Here is a 20,111-nt window from a genome sequence, read left to right as displayed (position 1 = left end):
ATTTTATGAGAACTAATAATTTAAGCAGAAATCCGCTTAGGATTTTGTTAGAAATCCTCATAATGTTCTATCAGAATACCATCTATCCTTGAAAGTCCTGCTCAAGATTCTATTAGAATCATGTACTGAATTTTGTAAGAAAGCTACCCAAGATTTTTCGAATTTGACGTAGGATTAAATTGAAATGTGTGAACATTGTACACAGGATCGGTCATAATCTTGCCCTAGATTCAAGTTAATGAATGTCAATGATTCTGAGCTTCAAAACAACAATAGTTCCAACAGGTTTTAACGGTTATTCAGATGCCTAGAACCAAGATACTAAATATTCACTTATTTTTCAAATTACAAATTCGATTTTATTTAAAATTAACAATGATATGTTCTAACTTCAAGTTGGTAGAACAACTTTTGAGCCATATGTAGGCCGACTCTTCAAACTCTCGGTGGGCCGTACTTTGGGCAACCCTGGCGTATATAGATGTGTAGTGGGCTCTACGACCACGTTCCTACGTACCAATCCGGTGGTCACGGTGTTCACCGCGTGCGTTCGTATGTACCTTCAATTCAACCGTATAGGTAAGGTAGGGGAGGCAAAGCAAGACCTTGTCACTACTACCATCCAAAATGGTTTCGGCACGGGCCGCCGCGGATGGAACATCGCAACAGATTACGGAGCACGTGTATGGGTAGGTAGCATAAGCCGGCTTCTTTGTACTGGATGTGTGACATGCTCTTTAACAAAACGTCGAGCGTGTTCATTTTGTAGGGTGGATGCACCGGTTTTTGCTATAGTGGTACCAGTTTCACTATGGCTTTTTAGTGCAATTAGACATGCTAGAATTGTTTCTGAGCATATAAATTAATAAAACTCAATAGTTATTATTTTATAGTACTGACCCGATTTTGTCAGTCCCTTTTGCGGGAAATTTTTTGCTCTCCTCGTTTCGTAATCGATTTTTTTACCAAATCTTTTTCAACCCAGCTCAAACTATTATGAAAATGTATTATATAGGGAAGAAATAATTCTAGTAACTTGTTAATATTTTGAATGAGAGCTGAAAAAAGATTTGAAAGAGGGGCTGACAAAATAGAAATATTCAAATCTACGAAGGTATGGTGCTGCCATCTGGAAAAAGTTTACTCCATGCGTGGAACGTCCAAAATTTAACCCGGCAAGGTATAAGAAGTGAAAATTCGAATGCTTATTTAAAAATAACTAGAGTAGCTCTTTAAAATCTTTTCAGTATATGTTGGTAGACTTTCGGTGACATATTATTTTAATTTTTATATTTTTTTCTCAAAATGCTGCTGATTCTATAGCTAACCAAAAGTCTAAGCCCGTACACTTAACAGAATTTAATTAGATTGTGTTTTGAATTTGTAGCCTTTCAAAATTGGCTTCCTATACTTTGCTATGTAAAATATTCGGTGTTTCACGCATAGGGTTAACTGTGGTACCGTTAAGCTACCATTCACCGTGCATTTAAGAAAAATTTGCACTCCAAAAAATTATATAACTTTTCCAAATAGTTTGAAGCGTACTACAATACCACTACGTAGCGTGCAATTATATAATAATTCAGGGAAAAATCTAAAACTAGTGATGCATAACAAAAAATTACTCAAAAATTATGTTTGAAAATGTCATGTTAAGGTCGCCTCGTACCGTTCTATGTCACCATTTACCGTGCACCATTCACCGTGCGTACAGTTTTCGTCATGATTTAATTTTGTATCTTGAAGAAACGTTGTTGATGGAGAAACTATGTTGCTAGTAGTGTGCGCACTCATTTTTAAAACTACTCAAATCTTCATTTACAATAAAAACCATAAAAAATTAAAAAATTGGCCAAATAATCATTTTTTCATAAAAATCGTTATAAGAGGTTTGACTGTATTGTCCAAACCATTACTTCTTCACTCAAAAACTAAATATGAAGTAGTTTAATGACGACATAACAATAAATATAATATTACCGAATAATTTCATGCCTTCACACTAATGCACGGTAATAGGAACCATATATATTGAAAAGGATCCATTCACCGTGCATTTGTGTTTCGACTGAAATACCGTGAAGGCCCCTAACTCTGCGCAGCTCCTAACTCTGCGCACTTTCACCAAAATCTGGTGAAATACTAACATTTTTGTTCAAAATTTATTTTTCATGTATTGCTACAATAGTAATAAAAAAGCACACGAAGAATTTTCTTGACAAATTTACGTTCGTTACTTTAATAAAAAATAAAATAGCTTTAAAAATATTGAAACTTCCAAATTGACTGCCCGTTAGCAAAAATGCTAAGGGAGTACCTCATCAAATTAAAGAGAATATATTTTCGATTTTTAGTACGTAGGCTCTAGTTTATTTATCGAGCAATCATCACTGATAAAGTGCAACTTATTTTCTCTCCATTTTCTTATTCTTCTTAAGTGCGCATAGTAAGGAACCATTTTTCAACTATGTTCCTTACTATGCGCAGCAGTTATAAAACGTTATTTTCAACATACAATCAACCCTCCAGAGGTCGATATTGAGGGGAACCATCGACTTGTCGACACCATCGAGATATGGAATAGAAATGCTTAGGAAAATTGTTTGAGGGGACCATCATGGTAAGAGAAGATTAAAAAATGACCTCCATCATATTTAAAGGATTTCTACACTCCGTCCCCTCAATCCCCTGTCGCGATTATTACAGTACCTAATGCATGCATTGTCACATTTTCATAGACTCCACCTTCCCGTGAACGATGGACGTAATATTTAAATGCTCCCTAACCATGCAATAAAATAATTTTGATTTTTTGTATAGGTTCATGAGTAAATATCGAGTAATGGGACATCGAGGTTCAATCGCATTTGCAACATAGAAACGCCAATAAAGTGCTGTTATTGATCTGCAATAGGAATCGTTCATTAATTACGTCACGCTTATACAGAGCGGCGATACTTTTCGATTGAGTGGTGAACACTACATTAAGAATGGATATACCCTTACGCTTAAACTATTCTTCGTATTTAGTAGAAATGTTCGGGTTTCACATATAACAAACCAGCACCAGGTTCGTATTTATTTTCTTCAAACCCGGATCCGACCCGAATCGAGACAATAATTTGATACCAAACCCGGACCCGAACCGAACCAAAGAAATTTTTTGTTTTATATTTGCTAGTGAAAATACATAAACAGTCAAAGCTTATTTTCCCTTACACGCCAAGGGTGAACGCAAAAAAGACATAGTTTGTACCCTTTTTGTATGTTGGTTTAGGTTTTAGAAAACTAAGTTAATTACATGTTTTGTAAATCATATGATGATTTCGATTGTTTTGAGAGTTGCACTTAATGGCATTCAATTGAATTATAGATAAAATTTACTTCACTTAGTAAACTTGTGTTAGAGACATTCCACGCTCCACTGGGGACGTAAAGCCGTACGAAGCAAGAAAAAGTAGAGACATTCGGAGTTTAAATGCTAATAATGCTATTAGTAAAACACTTCAACTGTTATAAAGAATTTATCGAGTGCGCAGAGTTAGGAACCTAAATGCGCAGAATAAGGAGCATTGCAAAAATCAGTGCGCAGAGTTAGGAACACGGACACCCTTGAGAAAAATAAAAAATTTGCAATAAAAATCATTACTTAGTGAAGCTTTTATATTTTTTCCTTATACATAAGATCAATAAGTATTTGCTTCCAAAATTTCAGAATATTGTTTTTTGATTTCAATTAATTACAGCTGTTTGGAATTTGAAAAGCCTTAAGTGCGCAGAGTATGGGGCCTTCACGGTACAATAAAAAAATCTAATTTGCATAAAATCTCATTGCTCATACGATGAAATACATCTTGCTAATAGTATCCACAGTGCAAACTTGTTGGAATTTTGAAAAATTTCATACTCTGTCGTTAAAATGAAAAATGTGAATTTTTGGCGTTTCTACTAAGAGTGTTATCGAATGGCTTATGACTATGCTCAAGGATCGCACAATTTCTGCTAATCTAGGAGGTGCACAAATATCTATAAGATCTACGAAGGGATGTCCTCAAGGAGGAGTGTTATCGCCCTTACTGTGGTCTCTTGTAGTAGACGAACTCCTTAGAAATTTAATAGATCAAGGTTTTGAGGTAATTGGATATGCCGACGATGTGGCCATCTTGGTTTGTGGAAAGTTTGATAACACGATTTCCGATTGGTTGCAAACTGCGTTAAACATTACTCTCAAATGGTGTAGGAAAGAGGGGTTAAACGTAAACGATTCAAAAACTATTATCGTGCCTTTTACCAGAAGGAAAAAGGTAAAGCTTATACAGCCTTCTTTGAATGGAGTTCAAATTCAATTTTCGAAAGAAGTTAAACACCTTGGGGTTACTTTGGATAAGACATTGAACTGGAACTCTCATCTGAGCAAGGTCATAAGTAAGGGTACTAATGCCCTATGGGTCTGCAATAAGGCCCTAGGAAAAACTTGGGGACTGCGACCTAATATGGTAAACTGGATTTATTCAGCAATAGTCCGACCAAAAATTAGTTATGCTTCACTGGTATGGTGGCCCAAGACAAATGAGGTAACCGCTCAGAAGAAGCTGGCTAAGTTGCAGAGACTTGCTTTTATATCAATGACAGGGGCAATGAAAAGTACACCTTGGATGCCCTTCTTAATATACTGCCTTTGCATCAATTCATTAAACTGCAAGCTGCAAAAAATGCCTTGCAGTTTATTCGTTATAATAAAATACTAGATGGTGATTTGATTGGTCACATGAAAATCATCAAGGAATTCAATTTGAATTCAGATAACAAAACAATAGAAGATTGGATGATAACGAAGACCAACTATGATGTTCCCTTCAAAGTGTTTAAACCAAGCCGCTATACTTGGGATTCTGGTGGGCCAAGTTTACGTGAAGGTTCTATTGTATTTTATACCGACGGGTCAAAGATGGGCGACAATACCGGAGCTGGAGTTTTCGGCCCTGGTATCAGCAAGGTAATCGCTATGGGGCGCAGCCCCACTGTGTTCCAAGCTGAAATACAAGCCATCATTGACTGTACAAATGTTTGTCTCAAAAGAAACTATAGGTTTGCAAAGATCTGTATTTTCTCGGACAGTCAAGCAGCTTTGAATGCTCTAAAAGCATTCACATGTAGATCAAAGTTCTTTATTTCTTTCTTGGAGCAGGGAAAAGCCCACTTGAGTTGAGCTGAGATAACTCTTCCTCAAATGGGCGCAAAACCTCCTCATCTTTTAGTACCAACAGAAAGTTACACTCCAAATGATACAATTTTTGCTTAATACTAGTAATATAAATTATTCTTATTTCTATAGTAAAACTAATGTACGGCTACAAAATTCATCTGATGCAATATGCTAAGTTGGACTTGATGAGAATACTATTGAATCTATTACGAAGAATGCGGCGAGAGAGATGAAAATCAAAATCATGAAAACAACGATTAAAAGAACGACACATGCTGGTGAAAGGTTCGTGGTGCCCATAATTAGTGCGAGCACCACGAATATAAAGAAATGCACTAGAGCGAAGAGGGCGGTAAGGTATATTAAGATTAAGGAGCGACAACAAATGTGGACAATCAATTTGTGTTTGTAAAAGATCAGAAATGAATAGTGCTTTTGAGATTTCACGGCGTACGCTCAGTAACTCTAGACCAATAAGATTACAACGCTGTCCGTAACTGGGCAAATTCAGTGGATTGTTCCATGGCAGATGACGCAAGCTAAACCGTACAAACTTGTGTTGGATTGATTCGATACGCATGATACTATTCTGATAATAAGGAGCCCAAACAACTGATGAGTATTCTAAAACTGACCTTACTAATGAACAGTATAAAGATTTTAAACATTGAATGTTTTTGAAATGTTTTGCTACACGGAATATGAAACCAAGTATTTTCGAGGCTTTGGAGGTAACGAAGGCGACATGCTCCTTGAAAGTTAATCTTGAGTCCATTAACACACCTAAATCCTTAACCACATATTCTCTTTTGATTACAGTAGTACCAACTTTATAGTTAAATAATAATGTAGAGCGTTTCCGAGAGAACGATATCACAGAGCATTTAGCGGCGTTGAGATCCATGCGATTCTTTTCACACCAAACAGTGAACACATCAAGTTGGGACTGCAGGAAGTGAGCATCGCAGACATCATTCACAACGTAAAACAATTTGAAATCATCGGCGAAAGAAAGCTTCAATGACCTGAGTGTAAAATGTACATCGTTTAAGTACACTAAAAATATCAGTGGCCCTAAGTGGCTACCTTGTGGCACCCCCGAAGTTACATGGAAGTAGGGTGAAATGGAATCACCGACTTTAATAGCCATTTCACGGCCGCTGATATAAGATTTCAACCAGCAAAGAAAAGAACCAGCAAATCCAAGACGTTCAAATTTGGCGATGGTTATCTGGTGATTGATTTTATCGAAGGCCGCCGAAAAATCCGTATATATCGAGTCTACTTGTTTGCCTTCTTGAAGTGCTTGTGCAATGAAAGTCGTGTAGGTAAGCAAGTTGGTGTTCGTCGAGCGTTTCGGCATGAACCCATGTTGATGCTCCGAAATAAAATTATGACAATTGTGGAGTAAAAAGTCGTAAACCACTTTCTCGAACAATTTCGAAACGGCACACAGAGCTGCAATACCACGATAGTTGATGACATCACGTTTGTTTCCTTTTTTAAAAACCGGGAAGACATACGACTTCTTCCAACCATCTGGGAATTTACCAACCTGAAGTGATAAGTTGAAGAGACACGATAATGGCATCGAAAGATTGGCAGAGCATTTTTTCAGAACCATCGCAGGAATACCGTCTGGACCGCAGCTAGTTGATGCTTTCAAAGAGGAGCAAATTTTGTTAATTGCTTCGGCTTCGATGAATGGGTGATCACCTACTGGTGAATGAACGGGTACATTTTCAGCGGCTAAGAAAACTTGTGATTCGTCCAAAATTTCCGTGGTGAAAACGCTTGAAAACTGGTTTAAGAAAAGATCACAAATACCATCGGTAGTGGAGCGTTCAATATTACCCTTAAACATGACCGTGGGTAGGCCGGATTCCTTCCGTTGCTCGTTGACATAGTTCGAGAACGATTTAGGATTTTGACGTAGATTTTGTTGAACTTTCATTTGGTGCGAATAGAACAGCTTCTTATTCAAGCGTTTGTAGCGACAATTTGCAGCGTGATAGTTCCTTTTACAACGTTGGGTTTTGAATCTCTTATACTTTCGCAGAGTTGATCTTTTCAACCTTTTCAGCTGTTTTAGATGATTGTTACTCCACGGTGGGTTGATTGGGGCTTTACGAGAACGCGTCGGAATGAATTGGTCGATAGCATACAATACAATACTAGAGAACGCACTCAAAGATGAATCGAGGTTTTGATTGATGTAATCAAGCCAGTTGATGTTGGAGAAAAAGTTGTTCATACCGCAAAAGTCACCATTTTTGTAGTCATAGAAAAGCGTTTCAACTGGATCTATGAATATGCATGGTGAGACGCTAACTATTTCGATTAGCAGAGAGGAATGATGAATCGTTGGTTTCACAAGATCAGAAGGGGCTTTCATGACTGAAAAATTTGCGCCTCCATCGATGCTTCCAAAACAAAGATCCAATAGCCGACCATTATCATTAACAACGAAGTTCAACTGAGAAACACGTTCTAAGCTATAGTTATCGATTAGCTTGTTACCGGATAAGCTGATTGAAGAACGAGTGACGTCTGGATATAGATAATTTGACGTACTGAGTTTCCATTGGATGCCAGGAAAATTAAAATCACCAAGTATCATCAAACTATCGTTAATTTTCATCTTATCTGAGATCCACTTGAGCGAGCCGATGTGTTGATCAATTACTTCCATATCCTGCGAGCGATCGGGAGGAATGTAAATGACACAGATGAACAAGGTATGGATTTGGAAAGTTATTGCTACCCAAATTTGCTCAACATATTCAGAATTAGGAACCGATAACTGTTGAGCAGTAAGTTTTGCTTTGACTGCCAATAGTACACCACCGCCGGAGTTTTTCCTACTGTTCTGGGAGTTACGATCTAAACGAAAAACGCTATAAGATGGATCAAATATCTGACTAGAGATGGTATCACTGTTTAACCATGTTTTTGTGAAGGCATACGCATCGTAACAGGAATCGGAGCAGGCGAGACGATAGTCAGATAAACGAGTGTTGATTCCGCCGATATTTTGGTAATATACCAACAAGCCACGGTTAGCAGTTTCTCTGGAATTCGGTGTCGTGATGTCATAATCATTTATTGATGATCCGGAAAGCACAGTGCTGGGTAGATTTGCGTGGGCAGTAGAGCATGTGTTGAGCTGGAAATTTGGACCTCTATTCAAATTTTGTGTAGCATCCCTGTCGGCTTCGGCAAGACATATACCACTGTCGAACTTACCTGACAAGACAGGAAGTGCTGCAAAGTGGCATATTCTTGGGTCCTCAGACGGTACAAAGTTATGAACAGGTTCAATGTAGCGATGATCAGAAGGCTGGAAAAGCGGTACTCGATTCAGAAAAGGGGTAGCATCCTTCCCTGCTTCGGCAGGACATATACCACTGGGCACAAACTTACCTGATAAAACAGGAAGTGCAGCAGAGTGCTACGTGGGAGTTTCGACAGGATATCTTGAATGGTCATCGGTTCGATTTACGTGAATGGCAGAACGACCAATTGGCTGGAAAGGTGGATCTCGATTGAAATTTGGTGCAGTATTCCTCCCTGCTTCGGCGAGACATACACCACTGTTAAACTTACCTGACGAAACAGGAAGCGCAGCAAAGTGGCGTGTTTGGCAGTCAACGGAAAATGCACGGTATTCAGAATGCAACTCGATGTTTGAACGATCAGTAGGAAGGGTGATGTTATCAAATGACACAAGCTCGGATGAGCGCTGGATGGAGTAGTCTTCGCAACAACGGATATTGGCGGCAGAGCGGTTTAAGGACTGAAAATATGGTTCTCGGTTCAGGATTGGTGCAGCATCCTTCCCTGCTTCGGCAGGACATATACCACTGTTAGTCTTACCTGACGAGACAGGAAGTGCTGCAAAGTGGCATGCTTGAAATTCGCTGGAAACAACTAACGACGCAAATTCATCGCTCAAACGATCGACAGATAAAGCAGGTGGCTCGATTATGTGTTGATTGGGAGACGAGTAGCTGTGCTGTTTTTTACATTGGGTTCGAATGTGCGAACGTTTATTCCATCTGGCCAGTACCATGGATCACCGACCACTGTTGAAACCGTTAGAAAGTTAGTGTGGGAATGCATTCTTTCTCTGAAGCAATTGGCCAGTAGGAACGAAGTTACATTGTACTGGGTGCCCGGCCATTGCGGAATTGAGGGGAATGAAATCGCCGACAATCTAGCAAGACAGGGTGCAGCTTCGAGCTTTGTCGGCCCTGAACCGTTTTGTGGTGTTCCTGAGTGCACTCTCAGGATGAAACTGAAAAATTGGGAAATGTCCATGGTAGAATCCAATTGGAACGACACGGATACATCCAAGCAAGCGAAAAGATTCATAAAACCCAGTCTAGCGAAAGCCCGGGCTATACTGAACCTTAATAAAGGAAATCTTAGGGTAATAACTGGCCTGATGACCGGTCACTGCCCAAGTAGGTATCATCTTAAAAATATAGGAAAAATACAATCCTCTGAGTGTCGTTTTTGTCAAGCTGAAAACGAAACTGCTGAGCATTTACTCTGCAACTGCGGAGCATTGCTTAATCAAAGAATGTTAACATTTGGAAAAGGGTTATTAGAGCCCTTGGAAATTTGGCAAGGTAGGGTAATAGACTTTATAAAACGAGTTGTGCCCAGTTGGGACAGTGTGACACCCCGCATAGCAAAAAACAGTTCGTCTTATATTGAGAACAGTAAACTTCTTCTAACTGAAATGGTTAATGTACCACAAACAGTAGTTTTGATATAATACAATATGGATCTCAAAACACATTACTATTCAAAACTGTTCAAATAATCCATACCGAACAGTAACAGAATAATATACTGTTGAGATATCGTTAAATAATATAAAGATGACATTTTAAAGGATATGGTGAAAATATTTCGCCACCATTTGGCAAATGAGTTTTGTTTAAATTTGTGCATCACACTAACACATCTGCATTTTACTTTATTTTACCAATGCTCAACAATTTGGCGAATAGTTACATGCATCGGTATCTGTGAGCAATTTTTGGAGCGTGTAATATTTTCGTCAGTTTATTTTTTGTTTTGTTTTGTTTTCGTTACCAAAGTGAAGTTGCTTCAGGATTAGAGTGGAAGTGAAAAAAGTTTAAGTTTATTTTAGAAAAGGTTTACGGAGACAGATGGATTAACCTACTGCATAACGGAAACATGCCAGCAGCACCTCTAAGCCCTCCGGCAGATGATTCCTAAAATTACTCCTGTGTCGTAAGTCACGGCTTGCTTTCAAACTTTGCTCCTTCTCAATGTCGATCCGGAAGCGCCACCAGGATTTTCCCGTAATGACCAACAACTGGATGTTTCATTACCAACAAATTCCACATGCTGGGTGGGTGGCGTCCAGTAGTAGATGTTTTCTAGCGGTAAAATGCGGCAGATGATCTCCGTTGGAATCCCGGTTAAAAGAAAATGGATTACTTCGAAGCCTCCGAAGTGAATGAACCACTAGTCGACCGAAAGTCAGCGAACGGTTTATCGGTGTATCATTAGAAGGAAAAGAGGTATAGTATGAATATTATAATGTAATAACTCGTAATGAGGAAATAAATGATACAAATGATAAATGATTTATTTTAAATGCCTAAATGAGAAGAAAAATACAAAAAATCATGATTAGTCTTAAAACAATTTCCGAAGAATCCAAATAAAAACCAGCTGTAGGAAGAGAATGGAAATAATCAAATTAAACAAAGTTTTTTTTTAATTGTATCCTTTATAAGACACAATGACACAAGGAAAAATGTGTTCGTATTGTGAATACATATTTCCTTGTTTCATTTTATTTTCTAATTTATTCAATTTCATATAATAAAATCTTACATGATAATACAGTATTGGGTTGAAATACACTAAACAACCGTAACCAAACAATTACACATACGTTATTTATTTTTTTAATAAGTTTATGGTTCAACTGTTTCGCAACTGTTTATCGTATAATAAATTTAGCGAAAAATGGATAATATGTCTACCTTTTGGCAAACTGTTGATCACAAATTTTGTTCGAGAAAATCGACGATTCTAAATGGTTACATAACTTAACCGCCTATTTCCCACATTGTTATTTTCCTATTTACTGTTTGCCGAATTGTTAAAACCGTTTGCCGAAGGGTGGATATATTGTTATTCAGCATACTATACAAAATGGTTCAGCTACTTTCGGAAATGGTTTAGCAAGGTATGAGAAACAGTACTGATACGGTTCATATTTATTCGGGACATCAACCAATGTCTATCACATCTCAATTGTGAAAGGATATTTGATGAGCACCAAATAAAATATGGGTCATACCACAATATTCCTAAATAATGGAAGCAGTGATGAAAAGGCTCTACAGATGAGGAAAAAAAAGAGTGTTAAAAAATCTCATTATCAAACAGAATTCACATGACATTGACTACATAAACTAGGTTTTTCAAAATGCTTTGTGACAAAAACTACTTCATTTCAACAGTTTTACCTTATTTTGCTGACAAAAGAATAATTTGTGAAAATTGTATGAATATTCTGTAGGAATTTGTATATGTGCACGGTGAATGGAAGCCGCACGGTGACTGGTGACTTAACGGTAATTACCTTCGTAGTCGCGAATGTATATCTTTATTTAGGTGGCTATTCGCCCTTGGAGAGTTCGCCACACAACTCCATTCTTTTACCAGTATCGTTTCAAACATTATTTTTATTTCTTATAACTAGGAGTTCTGTGTTAGGTCATCCTAATTTGGTAAACTAATTAATTTACCAATTTTAAGCCACATACCGTTTTGTCTCAAATTCCGAACAGACTCATATTCCGAACACTTGGTTTTTGTATGGCGATTTGGTTGAAATGTTTCGCTGAAACATGTCATCAAATTACAAGGAAATGCCAGTCGTTTGCAATTCAATATAAACGTCTTCACATCTATTTTATATCTCGGGAGTAATGATGATTCTCTAGTTCGAGACCAGTAGAACTAGCTAAGATAAATTTGTTTGCGAAATTATTCATTTGAATACCATTTTTTTTCGTGCTGTTCGGAATTTGAATCAAAGTGTTCGGAATATGAGACAGAATGAACACAGTGTTCGGCATTTGAATCAAAATGTTGTTCCATACTTTTACGTAAAAACAATGCTAAACAAGTTTAAATAAACAATATTATCGGCACACCCAACAGCTAACAGGCTTTGTGAAGAAATTGAAATTTTCACAAATATCGAATAATTTATGCCTATAAGATGCATTTGAAGTCACTGTTGGCCTTAAGTGTTCGGAATATGAGTCAAAACGGTATATTGTGACATTAGGTGTCAAGAACAATGATCGTGTAAAATATAAATAAGCAAATATAAAACTAAAAAACTATCGGTACAGACAGTAAGACGTAAAGAATAATTTTGCTAATATGTCCAGGGTCCATGCAACACTACCATTGTTTGGTGGCCTTGTTGCACGAAATACGATTCTGAGCAGCGAGGCCTCCAGAAGGCACATGTTTTAAACGTTTGAACAAATCTTGAATGATGGTTCAAAGCGTGTTCGATGGAAATTCCATCAGTTTTACGTCTGTTTTTCTATGCTATCGAGCTATATGTTATTTAAATAAGATATCTTTGGTTTCGATTATTTTTTTTGTATATTGTACAACATTAAAAAAAAACACGAGGGAAAAAGTACCTTTTTGAAATTATTAAGCAAGAGATCATGAACGATGGAAATATTTTAGAAATATTCACCTTGAAAAAAAAAGTTCGTTTAGGCATGGCTAGAGTGAAAGTATTCATTTGATGCACTGACGACATTGAAGAGTATTTTGATTATATTTATCATTTTAAGGTGGTAAAAACTGGTGCACCTACCCTAGTTGTGGAATGAATATTGATTTTGCTATAAAGTGTGGAAAGGGGTAAGCTTGGTAAGGTATCCGTCGGAGTTGGGAATACTTTTGCGAGTCTTCGCTAAATGAATTATAGCAGGTATACAAGGGTGATCAAAGTAGCAGCAATGAGCAGCATTTTTTTTGCTTAAAAGCTAATTTATTAAGATTTTTACAATTTTTTCGCATAAAACGTATTTTTCTTGACGGTTTACGGCCTATATTCGCATAATAGTCCCATGTATATAGGAATTCCATTGAACATGGGACTGTTATGCGAATAGGGGCAGTATATGACTATCACAGTAACATGATTATAAGTTTCAAAATAAATTAACTTGAACTTGAGTTGATTCGATGTTCTTTTCATTTCTCGTGTATGTGAAGCGAGCTTAGGCGAATAGAAAAAGAATGAAGAGGATTGTATTTTTGCCTAGAGAAAAATTGAATATCATATATGCTGACAAAGTTTATCCCTTGCGACAATCACTATTCGAAAGTTGTTCGTCAAAACGTATGTCTTTAATTTCATGATCCTTCAATCTGTTCTTCATCGTAGCTTGCCTATATATTAAATAGGCAAAGGAGAAAAAATCCAGTTGGGTCATACTTAGGAAGTTATAGGGGTCCATTATTTAGGTGACCCACTTTTTCCCGCCTCATCTTACTCAGGGTAGCGACTGAGTGTCTAAAAATAATGACACAATAGAGATCAAAATGAGGCCAAACAGAATTCAAATAAAGATCAAACAAGAATCAGGAAATACCAGCTCCAAAAAATGTTGAAAATGATTTGTCAAAAAGCCTTTGGGGTTTCTATGAAAATGAATTAAAGAAGGACGTCGAGCAAAAGGCTGCACAAGACTACTAGCACAAGAAGTACTTGACAAAAAGGTTGATGTGAGATCCCTGATAGCAGAAGTGATAACGGCCGGCCGTTTGCTCTGCTGGTTCAAAAAGTTCGCCTAATTCAAACTAGTCTCATTTGATTCTGTTCATTGCTTTTAGGTAATAATAATCCATCAAGTGCTCTCAATTATTTCTATATCATTAGCCCGAATGACAGTTAAGCCTTAATAGCATTTGCCCGGATACGAGCAGCTTGAATTGTACTGTCGTAGCAGCAAAATAACGGTGCCAAACTTGTTCAAGGTAATAAGTCCAAAAAGAATAGCCGATGATGAAAGAAGAAAAATCACTGACAATATATTAAATATTTTTTTCCGTAGGATATAGGGTAACCAATATATTTTGGACCCCCTGGTCCATTTTCCTGTAAATTTCCCAGTTTAAATCGAAAAACCAACTCAATTCGCATGCCATTTTGAAAGATAAGACTATTCCGCACTTGCATCAACCGTTTTTACATAGAAAATGTGTTTTTTTGGCATTTCCATTATCCATAAAGCCGTAGTCCATTGGTGTGCGGTGGTTCATTTTGCCTTGTATCCGTGTCGTGTGAGGCAACAGCCTACAAAGAGGGTCAGTTTGTCTCAGTCACCATCTGATACTGACGGAGGATGGATGTGTTTCCCCAATACACGGTCCTTCGTGCGGCGTCTTCTGGTGACTGAACTGAGTTTTTTGTGAGGGAGGATTGGGAATCGAACCCATGACCTTCCGCTTACGAAGCGAAAGCGTAAACGCGAGGCTACGGCAATTTAATCGGTTCATTCATGCAACCGTTACAACACGTTACACACAGAAATTAAAGGCGTCAGAAATTTTTCAAATGTAAACAAAAACTTTTTTTCAAATTTCTGGACTAATAGCGTAGAATTTCTTCGGTTATCCATTGTCAATCGATTGATTTACAGGCAATCTTATTATACAACCAGTGTCGTGGACTTCTTCGCCAAACGATAAAAACACCGGGGTCCAAAATATATACTATGAGGGTCCAAAATGTATTGGTGTGTCCAAAATAAGGAAAAGCAGTACATCACAATTCAATTATTTTCGACGTTTTCTGGATCCTACATGACCGTTTGGGCATTTTATCTCGTAAACGAAGTTTTTCTCTACATTTTGGCATGTTCTTTGACTTGGTTACGGTATGCAATTGATTAATTGGGACAAAAAATTAAAATCACTTCCTTAGGGGGTCCAAAATACGACCGTTCCCCTACTACGGCCGTCATTCAGGAAATACCATCGGCCCAATGTTACTTTCAGACTAGTGACGTAGAATCACATTATTGAACACTAAGCTGAGAAGCCGAATCTATCCTAATTGGGACGTAATGTCAAGAAGAAGAAGAATGCTCGGATTTGTAGTTGTTGACCACCACCGCCTCAGCCTTGTGACGAGCCAGTCTTAGTTTACTAGACTTCATCCATTCCTCAACTATGGAAATAGAGTGCGCTGCTGTCAACTCTACTTCCTCAATCGATTCACCATAGACCACTAGGGTGATATCGTCGGCGAAGCCAACAATCTTAACACCCGTCTAACAAAACAAAACAAAAAGCGGAAAATAACATAAGGCATATTCTGAAAAGGCGGAATCACTCAAAAACATATTAGAATTATTTACTTAAGCTTCCAAACGATAATTAGACTGAGCTGTTTGCGTTTCCTATTTATGGCAGAATTTTCGAAATCTCTAAGTGTATTTAGGGGCCTATTTTGTAATTCGAACAGATTCATGTGACTCATCTGTATTCATTGTCGATCAAAGCATGCATGCATATTTCAGATGTCACCCGTCGACTCTCATAGTAATCCAGTCACATAGAGTGACAACTGTCGAAAAACTCGAGTGACAGAGCTGAGTCGAGCGAATTTTTCGGTCGACAGTGACTCCAGTCGAGTCATTTTGATCGATTCGACTTATAAAATAGACCCCTTAGACTCCCTTTTGAAAAGTGTGGAATCCTGTATACAGTTTCATAATGATTTTTTTTTGTCAACTTACTTGTACGTAGGTCTTCTTCTTTCTGGCGTTACGTCCCCACTGGGACAGAGCCTGCTTCTCAGCTTAGTGTTCTTATGAGCACTTCCACAGTTATTAACTGAGAGCTTACTATGCCAATGACCATTTTTGCATGTGTATATCGTGTGGCAGGTACGAAGATACTCTATGCCCTGGGAAGTCGAGATAATTTCCAACCCGAAAAGATCCTCGACCGGTGGGATTCGAACCCACGACCCTCAGCTTGGTCTTGCTGAATAGCTGCGCGTTTACCGCTACGGCTATCTGGGCCCCAACTTGTACTATTAATACAAGAAAGATGCCCTTCATTACGCTACGGTGCCCGCACTATGACCGAGTAACATCTTCCCACACGAGGTTGATGCTGGGTGAAATAGTCGCGCTTGTTTTTATATCTATCAGCCCTGGGTGTGCTCTAAATGTTCGATGAATCTAGCTAGTTTTAGAAGCGGTTGGAAAGCACGTACACGATAATGTGCTTAAGAGTAGCCAGCGCATACTGGACGGTATCTAAAGAAGCCGTGTGCATCATAGCCGGGATGACGCCCATCGGGCTCATCATCAAGGAAGATGTTCAATGCTTCAACCAAACGGGTACCAGAGGAGTCCGCGACACGTGTAAAGAGGAAAAGCTCAGAAGCTGGCAGCAGGAATGGGATAACTCCACTAAGGATAGATGGACCCATCGGCTAATACCAAATGTGTCAGATTGGTATGGTAGAAACTAGAATCTGATGCGTGCCCCAATTGTGCTGGTGTGGAGGAAACAGCGAAGCATGTCGTGTTCGATTGCCCCCGTTTCATTGTTGTGAGAGGTTGCATGCTCACTACATGCGGAGGGGACAAGTCCCCCGACAATATAATAGAGAGAATGTGTGCGGATGCCGAGTGCTGGAATGCAGTAACTACGGCTGTCACTCACATTATGTTAGAATTGCAGCGCCTATGGCGCACCGACCAAGAGTTGGCTCACATAACATATGTGGAACTCAGAAGTGAAAGCGAGTTGAAAAGTTGTACCCACTTCCAGCTGCTGGCAAGTGGTATATCTAGTATAGAAGACATCGAACTGTCATTACCAATAGTAAACAAAAAACATATGATTCGAGCAGTAGACCAGTTGCTGCGAAGATTGCAGACATTAAGATCGGGGGACGGTAGACAACGTTGGGAAGCAATGTCTAAAGATAAAACATGTTTATTTTTTCATAAAATGTAATTTTTTTTTCTGTCATACTATAAAATATTCATGTTTCATAACAACAGAATGTGATCGTTTCGGAAATATTATTTCCTATCAAAAAACTTCCTGTTTCATAACGTGAAAAAGCTATTGCTTTCCAAAATCCTTCCATTCATTCACCTAAAAAATACAATATGCTAGAAACAACACAGATATCTAATAAATTGACTAAATTATCTCGGATACGAGTGGTGTAAATCTAATTCTAAACTTGTACCATAAATAGTTATTTTCATTCCCTTCGTTGGCCACTCTGGATATATGTTATCTTTGGTTCATTTCAATACAATTCCACATTGGGCCAGACCGCAAAATTAGATGAAAAAAAAAAAATTTTTGATTATGAAGATGACTTTTTAGAACAAAAATGGCTGAGGCAAAAATGTTACATATGATGAGGACTACATTTTGACATTAAGTGACATTAGGGTGTTCCAACAAAAAACGGAAATATTTTTGCCAACTTTTATGCTTTGCAATTTAACGCTGTGAAGTGTTCTATCAAGTTGATTTTTGTTTAATTTTGAACAACTTTGCCGAAGACGCCAATCTTGTAAGTCTACTGTAGCCGTTGCTATGGCGTTTCCAATGATGCAGAGTAGGGTGGTCCATGAAAATTTGATATTTTGCTCATTACTTTTTTATTTCAAATTCTACAAAAATTACGCCTTCAACAAAGATCTAGAACTAATTGAAATGCGTATTTTGGTGAAAGAATTAAGTTATTCTATTCATTCGTTTATGAGATATGACCATTTTTATTCCAATAAATAATATTTTTCGAACTTCAATATCTTCAAAAGAGGGAAAAACGGGGATGCATTGATTTGAAAGGTATAACTTAGAGGTTCAAATGGTATATGGTATCTCCGGAGGATTCTTCTTCTTTCTGGCGTTACGTCCCAACTGGGACAGAGCCTGCTTCTCAGCTTAGTGTTCTTATGAGCACTTCCACAGTTATTAACTGAGAGCTTACTATGCCAATGACCATTTTTGCATGCGTATTTCGTGTGGCAGGTACGAAGATACTCTATGCCCTGGGAATCGAGAAAATTTTCTTTACGAAAAGATCCTCGACCAGCGGGATTCGAACCCACGACCCTCAGCATGGTCATACTGAATAGCTGCGCGTTTACCGCTACGGCTATCTGGGCCCCCGGAGGATATTGGAGGATTTACAGTATAATTTTGATGTGAAAACAAATAGTTTTTACAAACTCATGATTTATGTTGAAATATTGAACATTACGGCAAAGTTCTAAACATAATTTGGGTGAAACTGTTCAACTGAATATGTTTTAGCATATGATACTTATTTATATAATGTTTAGATTCATATTTCGAACACTATCGGTTTACGCTGACTTGGAATGCAACTTATAGGCAAAAATCAGCCTGAGTTGATGATAAAAATATAAATATCTTCTTCTTCTTGGCATTAACGTCACAACTGGGACAGAGCCGGCTTCTCAGCTTAGTGTTCTTATGATCACTTCCACAGTTATTAGCTGAGAGCTTTCTTCGCCAAAGTTGCCATTTTCGCATTCGTATATCGTGTGGCAGGTACGATGATAATCTATGCCCAGGGAAGTCAAGGAAATTTTCTTTTCAAAAAGATCCTGGACCGACCGGGAATCGAACCCAGAAACCTTCAACATAGCGTTGCTTTGTAGCCACGGACTCTAACCACTCGGCTAAGGAAGGCCCCGAAAAACTTACAATTAAAGGAGATATTAATATATCTCCTTTTATTGTATGTTAGTTTTTTGCAAAAGCATTAAAGAACATTTTGTTTCCATTGTCAATCACTGTGATTATTCTGCCACATATTCCGATCACTGTGATTCATATTTCGAACAGCACGAATAAATCCTATTCATATAAATAATTTAGCATACAAATTAACCTAAGCTGGTTAATCTGACATCGAATTAGAAAGTCATTACTACTCCCAGGATATAAAATAGGTTCAAACACAATAAATTTGAGTTGCAATTGACTGCCACTTCCTGGAAATTTGATGACATATATCGTTGAAAAATTTCAACCAACACGCCAAAATCCGCGTGTTTGGAATATGATACTGATTGTTTAATGTTTTAAATCGTCAACGAAAATGTTTTGATTCGTTGTATATTTCCAATGAACAGGCTGTGTATGGTTGACAGTGATTAAATTTTATTTAAAAAAAAGGACATTGAAGTTGGTAATGCTTTTTGGTTTTGTAGAAAAAATACTTTGCAATGTTACCTGCTTCGCTCTTGTCAACAGTTGATCAGTTATTGTGTATGGGGAAAAGCATTTAACTTCAAATTTCTCGTAAATGAAATCATTAGTCAGAAACTATTTGGTAGGCGTGATCACCATCACCATCACACACAATCGGTACCAAATTTTTTTTCGAAAATAGTTTCCAATTTGGAGAAATAATTCGTTCGCAATACAAATATTTTAAAATTATACGGTAAATCCTCAAATATTCTCCAGCGATACAATATACCAATTGAACCTCCAAGTTATACTTTTCAGACCCTGTGCAAATTGCATCCCCGTTGTTCCCCCTTTTTGAGATACTGACGTTTGAAAAATATGATTTTCGAATTGAAATGGTATATCTCATAAACGAATGAATAAAATAACTTAACTCTTTCCCTAAAATACGCGTTTCAACTAGTTCTAAATCTTTGTAGAATGCGTAATTTCGATAGAATTGGAAATAAAAAAGTTATGGGCAAAATATCAATTTTCATTGACCACCCTACCCTGCATCATTGGAAACGCCATAGCAACGGCTACAGTAGACTTA

This window comes from Aedes aegypti, chromosome 2 (genome assembly GCF_002204515.2).
Source record: "Aedes aegypti strain LVP_AGWG chromosome 2, AaegL5.0 Primary Assembly, whole genome shotgun sequence".
NCBI lineage: Eukaryota > Metazoa > Arthropoda > Insecta > Diptera > Culicidae > Aedes > Aedes aegypti.
Note: the sequence above shows the minus strand (reverse complement) of the source record.